Here is a 13,859-nt window from a genome sequence, read left to right as displayed (position 1 = left end):
GTTTTTGATGTAAATTTGGTTGTTATGTATCTAAGAAATTATTGGACGTTGAATTCAAGTTCGAGAGTGATCGAATAGAGTTTAAATGTTTGATCGGTGGAGCACAAAATCGAGGTATATGAATGGAACATATTGATAAATGCATTAATGTATATGATTGGTCTACTATGCATGTTTGATTATGGATGGACTCGAATCGAATACATTTAAAGTGATAAATTGGTTAAGACTCGATTGAATTACATAAAGGAATTGGAATATTGGTACTAAATGATTTCAAGTATAATGATTAATCTGAAAAGCCAATTACCTTAGAATTTTTAATTTCTAATTATTTTCATTAAATTGTTTAATACCAAAATCACCTAAGTATAAAATTACGAAATTACCCCTATAGGGTAAAAATGTCATGGACTGATTAATAGTGAAGGTACTATTCTTGTTTGAATAATTCAGAAAATTGAATTTAATTGAAAGACTGGACAGAATGAAAGGACTGAATAATTTTGAATTATAATTTGACAAAAATACCCTTGCACTACAAAAAGACCATGATTACCCCTAACAGTAAAAATAACGTTGAACATATGTATCTGACCAAATTACCCAAAAAGATACATATGTTTGGATTGATCTGAATTATCGAAATGTCTTAGAGCTACGAAATAACAAAAAATAACATTCAACGTTCAAATCACCAAATAACCTCAACTGTAAAGGAACTAGAATAATTTGAAGTCTAATTTATCGGAAGTAATGCCACTAATAGAATTGAATGGAATGACGATAATACCCATAAAGCGTAAAAAGTACAATGGATGGCTATGTTAATAAAGATGACCTGAGAACTCAAACTTTAATTCATTTGAACCTTGGAATCACTGATTAAATCCTAAACTATTTGAAAAACTGTAAAATATAAACTCCTACATTTGGAAATTTGTGATATGTCAATCTCATTGTTTTTGAATGATTATTTAATGACTAGATTACTGGAAGTGCGAGAGTCACTGAAGTATTTAAATGAGGGATATTCCTCAAGTTTTGAAATAACTAATGAGTTTGGACCTCGAATGACTAATATAACCTCGAATATCGAGATGATTTAAATATCTTTATAACTTGGATCAAGTGAATGTCTTTGGATAGACTATGGGATCACTGATAAACCTAATGATGTACTTCCTGTAAAGGTTATGGAGCACGATCCAAGTCGTCGGACATTTTGGAATACTATTACAACGTGAAAATGAAATAAATACCAATGAAGTTCATATATGTATCATTAAGAACTAATCAGGTTGATTTTTATATTGATCAGATTAGTTAGAGAAGTCAGTAATAAGAAGTAGATAATAGTAAAGCATCATGTTCTGAATGATTGAAAAGTATCGTAGTGCTGGGATCGATAGTTTAATCGAACTCTAAATCCTGATAATTCAATACATAATCTTGAATACCAAAAATCATTGCTCTATCTTGATTGATTTAAATTAATGAGAATTCTCCAAGAACCAAAATGTATATAATACCTTGTTTGTTTGAGTAATTGATTCACTCCTGTCATACTTGAAATCTTAAGTAACTCTGATGCGCAAGATTCTGAATGTCTTCCTGATACTAAATTGCATACGAAAAATATCTGAATAATGTATGATCTTGATAAATAACTTCCCGAATGAATGATGAATTTGTTATCTATCAAACCCCCTTTTATAAGGATCTTGATTTTGAAATCTAATCGCTTGTAAATGTATATGCTAAGGCAAGCAATTCTAAGCAAGTATACACAATCGATTCAAGTAACATGGGGTAAGTGAGTATCGTCTCCTCAGGGATTGGTTTAGAAATTTAATTTCACCACAACTAGAACTAGAGTCAGAAACTAATTCCTACTAGGTTGTCAACTTAAGAACTAATGTTAATAAAACAAGAAGTGATATAATGGTTGTAGAAAAGTTTGGTCAAGGAAAAATAAGTATGCAGAATGATGGAATGAAATAAAACAATTGTTGGATTAAATATAATGCAAACAACCTCACATATTCAGACTTATCACAGAGCACTTATGCTAAAGTTTTATATTGACAACAATTACTCTGCGTCTAGAATGAATTATTATGACTTGCTAAAGATACCCGACAGGATTACTAGGTATTCTTAGATGGTTGCTATGGCAATACTCCTCAGCGTTAACTACAACCCTTGGTTTGTCAAACTGTTATTGTAGCAATACCTCTCAGCGTGAACTATAGACGTTATCTATCCTACTATAGCATCTATCCCTTTTAGTCGTTTGAAACTCACTCCATATCTCTATGGTAAACGAGTTAGAACTCCACCTTTCCGGATTCATTCCATTACTCATGTGGATCTATCTTAATTCTCTCGAATATAAGAATCACTATCTAGACAAAAGGCTATCCCTCAATGCTCTTATAATACCAAGACATGTTTTACCGAAACCCCAGACGATCACTCGATGCTCTTACAGTGTCAAGGTAAAATATTTAAACAATGAACCAAATAATCATAGGTAAAACATAATTCATCATTCATAAAACATAAAGTAATTGTTTAGGCAAAATAAAGTTTAACACCCAGTATGACAGTCATGGTACAATAAAATCAGCCAAGTTTCAGCGTTTAATACAACCCTAAACATATAAAGAGTTTAAGAACAAAAGAATAACGACTCCCAAAAACTGGGGGCTCTGTCATGATAATTTTGATCAGCACCGCACCTGCCTTGGTGATCAGCCTCTCTCGAGACCTGATCATCACTCTGGTATAGTCTAGCTATGGAAGACACTATGGAAGGTTGGTTGGTAAACGGTGAGAAAGCACTGCAGTTGCTCGCTCATGCCTTGGGTAAAGCTCTTCTCTTTTCTTCCTTGCCTCTTTTCTTTGGTGGCTCCAGCTGGTTATTTATAAGGAAAGATCTCCTACGGCTTTGCATGCTTTTGGAGTTTCCTTAAATAACCGTTGTTAAATGCTTAGACTTAAAAAAAAAGGTGATTGGCGGCTATCAAAATAATTAAGGCTTTCTTGCACGTGAAGTAGGTCATCCAGTTGGCGTGTGACATAGGCGGTTTTGTCACACATGCTTCATACTTCTTCAGATAAACCTTGCATCGGTGAGATAAATTTGCTCATCACATTCTTATATGTCCCGTTAACCTTTGCATATTTACATTGTCATGACTAAAATGTTCTTCCTCTCTAAATTTCCTACACAATCACAATCCAAACAACCCTTTCTCCTCAGCAGCATCAGTCAGACCAAATAAATCTTGCCTAAGCAAAACTGATCCACCACAAGCTAACATAACCTATATCAACTAAAATGATGTGCATACTTGGTTTGAATGAGCAGTAACTTAAGTGAAAATACTAAAAATTGAGTTTTTTTACAGTTATCACACCCCCTAAACTTAAGCTATTGTATGTACTCAAGTAATGTATAATAACTAGAAGAAAATCAAAATTGTCATGGCAAAGCAGTGTTAAGAAAAACATATGGTTTGAGATTTTAGCCCTCGACAAAAATATTTGGCCTCAACATGTTCGACAATTATATCAGTCAAGTCCCTTCCCTAGTCATGATTCCTTGTTATTGTGTATGTGTGATTGTAACCAGTCTATGCATAAAGGTAATTAGAAAACTTAAAGTAAGCACTTTTGGATTGTCAAGGCATCAAATTATTTGTAAGGCTTAGTTTATACTCCTAGTTATTTATCAACTTTTTTATAAGGGAGTCAGCTCATCACACCTACCGTCCCACACTCTAGGCGAAAGGGAGCATACCTTCAACCCCCAAGCTAGTCGGTAGAGTCATCCTATGACTACTTTCATTCAGTCATATGCCTTGGTAACTCCTAACTTCTTATGGAGTTTTTTTACTGTTTATGCCCTTGCATAGAGGAGTGTCCCTTTTTATTTTTCAATTTTTAAACACTAGGGAGATTGACCTTACCTTTAAATATTTTGAATCTTGGCAAATAGAAAGTTTTTTCCTAAAAGTTTTATAGATTACCTTAAAAAGGGGCAGCCTACAATCGTGTTTGTGAATTTCAAAGAATCAGGCCTAAGGTTGGTTTTCTTCCTTATACAGTCGTACAATAATTCTGGCCTAGGGAATAAATTTATCCATTCATCATTGGGCATCCCTAATTCATTCCTAATAATAGTCTTAACCTACTTATGTTATGACAACCAAAATTTTCAACCAATCATTATCAATTGCTTTTTAACAAAGTATGGCAATTATAGCACAATACCTCCCCAAACTTGAGGGATGTATTATCCTCAATGCATGGAAACTAAAACTATATGATGTTATGTGCAGATGCAAAAAAGAAAACAAATATAGAATGGAAACTTACTGTGGTGGAGTGGCTTGACAGGACACCCTCATTCGGTGTCGTTTGGGAGGAAATAGACTCTCGGATTCTGAGTCTATTGCTATTTCCGTCGAGGGAGATGACTAAGTATACGACCTTCCTTTCTCTTGTAGCGCTTCTTGATGGTCGAGGCTTGTGCTGGAGTTGCTTGCTCAGCAGTAGGAGTTGGTTGTGCTGGAACTGGTACTATGCTAGGAGCTGCTGCTAGGACTGGTTCTTGTTGAGTAGGGGAACTCAATGGGATCTTGCTCGGGTTGCTTCGGTACTGGAATGAAATCTTCATTGGAGAAGAGGTTGGGTTGGGTATCTTGACTGCTATCAGAGGTGGAGAAAGATAAGGACCTAAGGAACTCTTTTTTGTCACCCTGACCTTCCTCTGGTACGGGTGAGACATGGATTGCCAGTGGTGGCACATCAGTGGGTACTCTTGGGGGAAGCTCTGGAGGGACATTCGATGTGAGGCATGGAATGTACTGCCGCCAGTAATATATTTGAAGATGACGCTGGGGAAGGGCAGTAGATTGGCGTTTGTGTTTGGGAGCAACTCTTTGAAGAAGGCATTGACCTGCGCGTCCCTTGCCTTGGGTACGGGTGAGACATGGATTGCCAGTGGTGGCACATCAGTGGGTACTCTTGGGGAAGCTCTGGAGGACATTCGATGTGAGCATGGAATGTACTGCCGCCAGTAATATATTTGAAGATGACGCTGGGGAAGGGCAGTAGATTGGCGTTTGTGTTTGGGAGCAACTCTTTGAAGAAGGCATTGACCTGCGCGTCCCTTGCCTTGACATACTCAAAATAAATCTCCATGTGATCCTCTAGGCACCCGATCTTTTCACGCTTTTCTCGCGTGTCCATAATCACAACGGCCATTTTAGACGCGATAACCGATTTTGTTCCCCGTTCAAAACCTTCAGGCGGGGCGTTGTGATCGAAACTTATCAACTCAGGTACGTTCTTCTTGGTGATACCCTCCTTGTATTTAATGAAGCCCTCAAAGGGCTCCTCAGGGACCTTATTTTTCCTGCACAGTGCGGTAATCAAATTAGGAAATAATAGATTGCCCCGGTTTCTCTTGGCACACTCGTGGATTTGCTCAAAGATGAGTTCGCCAACTCAATCTTCCTCCCATATATTATTGAGTGCAAGAGCATCAATCTTTTCATGAACATCGTTGTGTTGTGGGATGTGGGCATAAGCTTACCCTTGAGAAAGTGGTTCCATAACTTGACGATCGATTTTAGGGCTCGAAGATCAATTCTCTTCCTCGTTTGGGCATTTCCTTCAAACATGACCCACCCGAAGTAAAGATCTTCAAGAACCCGTTGTATGTTTCCTGGTATGCCTCAACCATGAATCTCTTATGCTACTCCTCTATTTTCCCTAACTTGAAGTATTTGTTGAGTGCTGAAGGCCAAAATTGAAGGAGCTTCCCTTGAACATACACAATGTGGTTGGATGGGTCTTCAAGATGGGTGTAGATTTCCCTAACCATCATCGATGTTACGGCTTTCGGATGGTTAGAAAACTTCTCCTAGTTGTGTTTTTTTATAACGTCCATCACCTCTGGTCCAAACGACTCCTTATCCTCAGCTGGGAAGATGATTCCATCTTCCAAATACACTTGACATTTCTTGAGGATTTTGAAGCGTGCTTATTCTTTGGTTGTTTGGAAACGTTCAAAACTCTGTGTTGAGGCTGGGCTTTCCTTGATCTTACCATTGTACTTGTTGTGGTGAAATCAGTGGTGGTGATGGGGAGATTTTGTTGAGCGAAAGAAAATTTTCTTGTTTGGTAAAGAGAGTGAGGCACGATGAAGAAGAAGAAGTTGGGCAGTTTTTCTTTGGAAAGTAACAGGTGGTTTTGGGGTAGTTTGTCCTTACACGAGGGGAAATGATTTTTGCATTCAATGAGAAATATATGATTGGATGTAAAGTGGGGGGAAATATTGTTTCCCTTTTTAATTATGCCGCCTAAACCATGTACTATAGGGTTTTCTTTCTTTTCATTCATGCTCCAACTCCCCATGCTGCCACGTGTGCTTTGTAAGCATACAATAAAAAAAGAAATAAAATAAACGGATAATGAAAGCAGAAAATAATTTAATTTATTTATGTACATAATTCAAATTTCCGTTGCCTAGGCAACGAATTTTGTTCAAGTAAGTAAAGTAAACTCTTGGGCATTAGGTGCTAATGATACCGGTTTGTCGCTCATGACTAAGGCTTCTTTATACTCCTTTAGCCTCTGCCCGTTCACCTTGAAGATGGAACCATCGTTTTAGTTCTGCATTTTGATTGCTCCATTGTCATGGACTTGATGTACGATGAATGGTCCAGACCATCGTGATTTTAGCTTGCCAGGAAATAACTTAAGACGTGAATTGTAGAGCAGTACTTGTTGTCCAGAATAAAATTACCTCGACAATATTTTTTTGCCATGCCATCGTTTTGTTTTCTCCTTGAATAGGTAGGCATTCTCGTATGTGTGTGTTATGAATTCATCCATCTCGTTCAATTCCAAGAGTATTCTTTCTCCAACAAGTTGAACATCCATGTTTAACTTTTTGATGGCCCAGTAGGCTCTATGTTCTAGTTCAACAGGCAGATGACATTCTTTTCCATAGACCAGTTTGAACGGTGACATTCCCAATGATGTCTTGAATGTTGTGCGATAAGCCCATAGTGTTTCATCTAGCTTCGACGCCCAGTCCTTTTGACTTGGGTTGACCACTTTCTCAAGGATTTGTTTAATTTCCCAGTTAAACACTTTGGCTTGTCCATTTGTTTGAGGGTGATACACAATAGCGATCCTATGTCATAGTTCTTATTGTTTTAGTGGCTTGGCAATCAGTTTGTTGTCAAAATGTGTGCCTTCATCATTGATTATAGCTTGTGGTGTTCCAAATATAGGGAGAATATATTTTTGTGGACAAATTTTAACACCGTTTTGGAATCATTTTTAGGTGTAACGATGGATTCAACCCATTTGGAGACATAATCAACTACCGAGAGAATGTACAAATCTCTAAATGATGTGGAAAAGGTCCCATGAAGTATATTCCCCATACGTCGAAGAATTCAATTTCCAGAATATTTTGCCATGGCATCTCATGCCATTTCGATATGTTTCCTGTTCATTGGCATCTATCACATGACTTATAAAATTCATGTGCATCCTTGAACAAGGTTGGCCAATAAAATCCAGACTGAAGCACTTTTGATACTGTTCTCATTCCACAAAAATGCCCTCCATATGGTGAAGATTGGCATTGGTGTAGAATATTTTTATGATCCTATTATGGAATGCAACTTCGGATTATTTGGTCTCCACATTACTTGAATAGAAATGGTTCGTCCCATTAGTAATGTCGCACATCATGTTAGAACTTCTTTCGGCCCTAGCTAGATAAATCAGGAGGAACAATACCACTAACAAGAAAGTTAACTATGTCAGCATACCACGGCGCAACCGTGACAAATAATATTTTCTTATCAGGGAAATCCTTTTAATTTATGTTATGTCAGGACAATCAGGTTTTTTTTTTATCCTATATAAATGGTCTGCCACTTGATTTTCTATACCTTTTCTATACTTGATCTCTAAATTGAACTCTTGTAGTAATAGTATCCACCAAATTATTCTTGGCTTTGCATTTTTTTATTAATCAGATATTTAATGGAAGATGTATGCATAATTACCTTAGTGCCTATTAGATATGGCCTAAACTTATCGAATGCAAATACTACTCTTAAGAGTTCTTTTTCAGTGGTGGTGTAGTTTCTTGTACATCATTAAGAGTATGGCTCACATAGTATATAACATGAAAGATTTTACTTTTTCGTTGCCCTAGCACTGCTCCAACTGCATAGTCACTAGCGTCGCACATGAGCTCAAAAGGTTCGTTCCATTCTGGTGGGATAACAATTGGTGCTATCGAAAGCTTTTTTTCAAATCTGTGAAGGCATTCAAACAATTATTAGTAAATTCAAATGGATGATTTTGTTGAAGCAAAATACACAAGGGTTTAGAGATTTGAGAAAAATCTTTTATGAACCGCCTATAGAAGCCTGCATGTCCAAAGAAACTGCGTACACCTCGTACGTTGGTGGGTGGGGGACGGTTTGCAATCACGTCCACCATGGATTTATCGACTTTGATGCCTTGGCATGAAATTTTGTGACCCAACACTATTCCTTCGGTCACCATAAAATGGCATTTCTCCCAATTCAGCACTAGGTTGGTTTCTTCACATCGTTTCAGTACCTTGGATAGATTGTCGAGACATCAGTCAAAATCATCACCCAAAATGGGGAAGTCATCCATAAATATTTTCATACATTCTTCCACAATATATGAAAAGATTATCATCATACATCTTTGGAAGGTAGCTGGAGCGTTACACAACCCAATTCGTCTAAATGCATAGGTACCATATGGGCATGTGAAAGTGGTTTTCTCTTGATCCTCCAGTGCTATGGCCATTTGATTATATCCTGAGTATCGATCAAAGAAGCAATAAAATGCTTTTCCCGCTAACCTATAAAGCACTTGGTCGATAAAAGGGAGGGGAAATAGTCTTTCTTTATAGCTTTGTTGGGCTTCCTGTAATCCATGCATATGCGCCAGCCCGTGACTGTTCTTGTGGTGAGGAGTGTCATGTTCGCTTTTAATTGTAGTCACACCACCCTTCTTTGGTATACATTGTACCGAGCTGACCCATGAACTATCGGATATAGGATAACTCACTCCCACATCCAACCATTTTATAATTTCCTTAATGACTACCTTGTTAATGATTGGGTTGAGCCTTCTTTGGGGTTCCACCGAAGTGTTATGGCTATCTTATAGATTGATTTTGTGCATGCATATAATCGGACTGATTCTCTTCAAGTCTACCATTATCCATCCAGAACCTTTCTATGCTGTGACAAAACATTCAACAGACTATTCTCCTGTTCGGAGGTTAGGCTGGTAGAAATTATTACCGGTAATGTTTTATCATCTCCTAGATACGCATACTTCAAATGTGATGGCAAAGTTTTAAGTTCCAGTTTCAGTGCATGTTTTAATGATGACTCTTAAGACTTCACTTTATCATAATCTAAGGGTTCAAATTTTATACCTGATTTATTATGAAGAAGCCTCGGTTTATCCTTTGTATTTCCTCTATATCATGCATTAGTGTCATTTTCAGTGCACTCATTGTTTAGATTTCTATTGTTAGAGCCATAATTTTCAGAATCATCTTCTGAACATAATTCGCCTGGGCCAAAAGTGTCTTATTCGTGCATCTCGGTTGTAGGGTCATGATACAAAGCGCTGTATTCGTCAAGCCTTAGAGATTCACATCGTCCAAGGATTTTTTTTCCTCTACTTCTCTAATGCAGTGGTACTCCTCTGAATTGTCCACATATTTCATGGAATTGAATACAATGATGGTGACATTTTGCTATCCTACTCGTATTGTGAACGACCCTTTTCACAGTCTATTAGGATTCTTCCAGTAGCTAAGAAGGGTCGTTCCAAAATGATTAGTGCATTTTCATCGACTTCGCAATCCAGATGAGAAAATCAAATTGAAATAAGAATTTATCTACCTTTACTATGAAGTCCTATATTCTTCCTTCTAGCCACATATAAGACTGATCGGCCAGCTGTACGATGACTGAGGTTAGACAGACGTGATACCCTTCAAGTTTCATAAATATGGACTTTGGTATCAAGTTTACACTTTATCCCAAATCAAAAAGAGCTCGTCCTATGAAGTCATTACCAATTGAGCATGGTATTATAAAGTTGCCAGGGTCTTTTTGTTTTAGGTAGGAGTTTACTTACTGCTGAACATATTTTTGTTACCGTGGCAACACATTCGACCTTCCGTTTCTTCATAACAATTTCCTTAAGAAACTTGGCATAGGATGGAATTTGCTCAATGGCTTCAAGTAAGGGTACATTGATACACAAATGATCCAGAACATCAACAAATTTCTTGAACTGGACGTCCTCATCATGCTTCTTCAATCATTGAGGGAACGGTGGTGGAGGTCTCACATTGTCTGCTTTTGTTGCTGAAGAATCTCTGGCCTTTGCCATGAATTTCTCATTGTTTGAGCAATATTTTTCTGAGCCTCAGTTCTTTCTTTCCCTTCAGGCCCTTCCTCTTGTTCAACATTTTTAGCTCGATCCTCTAGTTGTGTTATGCCATGGCGAGGACTTTTGAGGTGTTCTCCCCCAAACTTATCATCTTGGTTGACTTGTTTTCCACTCCTTATGTAAGTACATTGCATTGATCCTTCCCTTGATGCTTCGTGATCTCTGTATCACTGGGTAGATTTCCTTTTGGGCGAGAATGTAATGCCGTAGCAATTTGTTCCACTTGATTCTCCAATGCTCTGAGAGATGAACATGGCTTTGCAAAAGTGTTGCTTGGCTTTGTAACAACTTTCCTTCATTTTTAATTGTTGCTGAATGTTCGTGCATCAAAGGCCATAAATTCATGCAATGATAACTCCAAGAAGTTAGTATTGGAATTAGTATTAGAGGAAGAAGCTATACCTTTATTATTTTGCCACCGCTACTGATGATGTTGATTCTGAAAATGTTCATAGTCAGAATTATTTTGTTGTGGCCTGTAATTTACTACTTTATTGTTGTTGTTTCCTTGATTACTCAATGAAAATTTTGGGTGTTGTCTCCAACCAGGATTATACGTGTTTGAATAGGGGCTATTATTACTCCGATTGTAGTTGCCCACGAAATTGGCTGACTCATAGTTTTTCAACATTCACTTTCATGATGTTTGCCATGACAAAATATGCATTCATTATTGGTCACCTTGACTTCTATTACCTCATTAGGACGTTGCAAAATTTTCAACATATTGGTTATGGCAGAAAGTTGAGCGGCTACCGAATCTTTACCCTCTAATTCATATACTCCAGATGTTTTTCTGCTGGTTCCCAATCTTGTATTTGGAAATTGATAATCATTATTTGTTATCCCATCGAGGATGTCAAAGGCTTCCTCTGGGAATTTGTCCAGTAAGGTGCCATTGTTAGAGTATGCCCAAAGACCAATCATATGATGATTGTAATAATACTTTTATTTACCGATTTTATTGAATAAAGGCATTGCCGCTATTATTTTCATTTATATATATGTGATTAACATAAACTGAAAGATAATAAAGTCCATATAATGACATAATTGTTATTTTTAAAAGATCCCTATTCAAGTATTATTATGGGCATGGACAATAATAATACGCTTAAGACTAACATGTTATTGATTGATGACAACGAGTTGACATTGACATAGAGATGCTAGAATTGGTACATGATTATATTGTTAGAGAACAATGTATTGGATTAACCGACCATGAGCATATGTCTTGGATTATTATGTGACAGTCATAACATTGCTCATGGTGATGACTGTATGTATGATCTTCAGACTTGAGATCAATACTATCCCAAAATATATTGTTGTATGTTTTAATGCAACTAAACAAGCTCCATATCTGGTTGCTCTATAAAGACTGTTATTGAATATATCTCAATATATGTAGTGGGTGTGTATGATTAAGATATTATTTGTCCTTCCTATATAATAAGAAATATATCACACGCCACTTGATTGAGTAAGACTAGAAACGTATGGCCATGCTTGAATAAGTTGATATGAGATATCATAAACTATTCGTTAATTAAAGTATACTATAGATATCAAGAAACAATATATGAGCTACACAAGTGTGATTATTCCAAGACTTGTGTCTATTCTAGATATAAAGGACATAAGGATATAATACATAAAAGAGTTAATCACCAAGATGATATGTCGAATCATATTTTCTTGTAACTTAGGTGGCAATGATATATTGCTAGATGTCACTCATTGTATGTAATATTAGAATTATTCTAATAATTACTGCTAACGTTACAAGAACCTACAAGGTCACACCCTAGGATTCAAACGAGCAAAGATGTACAATTTGTTGTACGTTACTAAAATATATATCTAGAGTTAATTAAATATATGTTTTAATAATCCCAAATATGTAATTTCAATTAATTAAATATAGATTTAATTAATTTGAAATAATAAAATCCCTAATATGATTAGGGTAACTTGGATATAAAAGGATTATTAAATTCCAATTAATTAAATATAGATTTAATTAATTTAAAATAATAAAACCCTACTATGATTAGGGTACCTTGGTTATAAAAGGGTGTGTTAGGTCTAGCAGCCGTTTTAGAACACACAAACAAAACCTTCAGCCGTTTTTCTCTCAAAACTATTTTGGGGAAGAAAAATATGGCTCTCAATTGGGTGAACTGAGGAGAGGCCGAGACGTGATTTCGTGGAGGCTTACGATTTGAACCGATCTACACCACCAGTATTCATTGTTTTCTTTGCTATTTTTCAAGGAACCGGCTGTAAGTATTAACATCCATTCCTCCCGATTTCAATTTTTCATAGTTGGATCGCTGGTGAGACCATCGAGTTTTGTTTCCGCTGCGTTATAGGATGCGCCGATGGTCCCAACAGTGGTATCAAAGCCACTTGTACGATCTGAATTTGGATTAAATTTTTGGTTGATGCGATATGTATGAATTAAATGTTTTAGTTTTATCGATTTCGGTAAATATGTTGATATTATGTTCGAATCGATAACCGAAAAGATTAATATGTTAATTTGTTAATATGTTTTTCATTCGATTTGTTGTTGGATGATCTATGGGAGTGCGATAGCATATCGCGTTTGGATATCGCGTTTGGAAGTGGAACAATGATTTTCGATGCAGAAAACCTTCGGGATTGAAAATCTTAAAAGCACGATTGTTTTGATGATTGTTATCAAATCGTGAAGTTTTTCCATGGAAATAGAGTATTGTTTTTCAAAAAATCTCGTTGGCCGTCGCAACGTGTATATATATATGATATGTTTATTTTGCACGATGTTTGGTATGCATGGTTATAGCCCTTGTTCAATTTACAAATGGTTTATTTTGAAATACGGTTGCGACCCGTGCCTTTCTATATCTTTGTTCTATTTCTCTTCTTATCTTACTCTCTCGTATGTAAAACGAGTTTCTTTTAAAATTGTAAACCTATGAAGATTCACAATGAGAAGAAGAATGGAGAGAAGATGCCTAGAGAATAGTCTTAGGATTTAGGGTTCTAGGTTCTCCCATTGGCTTGGGATGGGCCATCTTAGTCATTGTTTTGGGCTATAACCATTGCATCTTATTTATTACTATATTTTTTATGCATGCAATGCACCAAATGATAAAATAAAAATAAATATTGATGAGATCAATAAGGTCCTAATATTAAAACGAACAATGATGAGATAATTACGCAAATCCCTCTTTATAATCTAAGTTAACTTAACCGTCCAATATTTACCCTCGTTAAGGCTTTGATCGATATTGTGTGGGCTTTGC

This window comes from Hibiscus syriacus, unplaced genomic scaffold (assembly GCF_006381635.1).
Source record: "Hibiscus syriacus cultivar Baekdansim isolate YM2019G1 unplaced genomic scaffold, ASM638163v2 tig00111338_pilon, whole genome shotgun sequence".
Lineage (NCBI taxonomy): Eukaryota > Viridiplantae > Streptophyta > Magnoliopsida > Malvales > Malvaceae > Hibiscus > Hibiscus syriacus.
The sequence above is the reverse complement of the archived record's forward strand: the minus strand, read 5'-3'. Positions refer to the sequence as shown.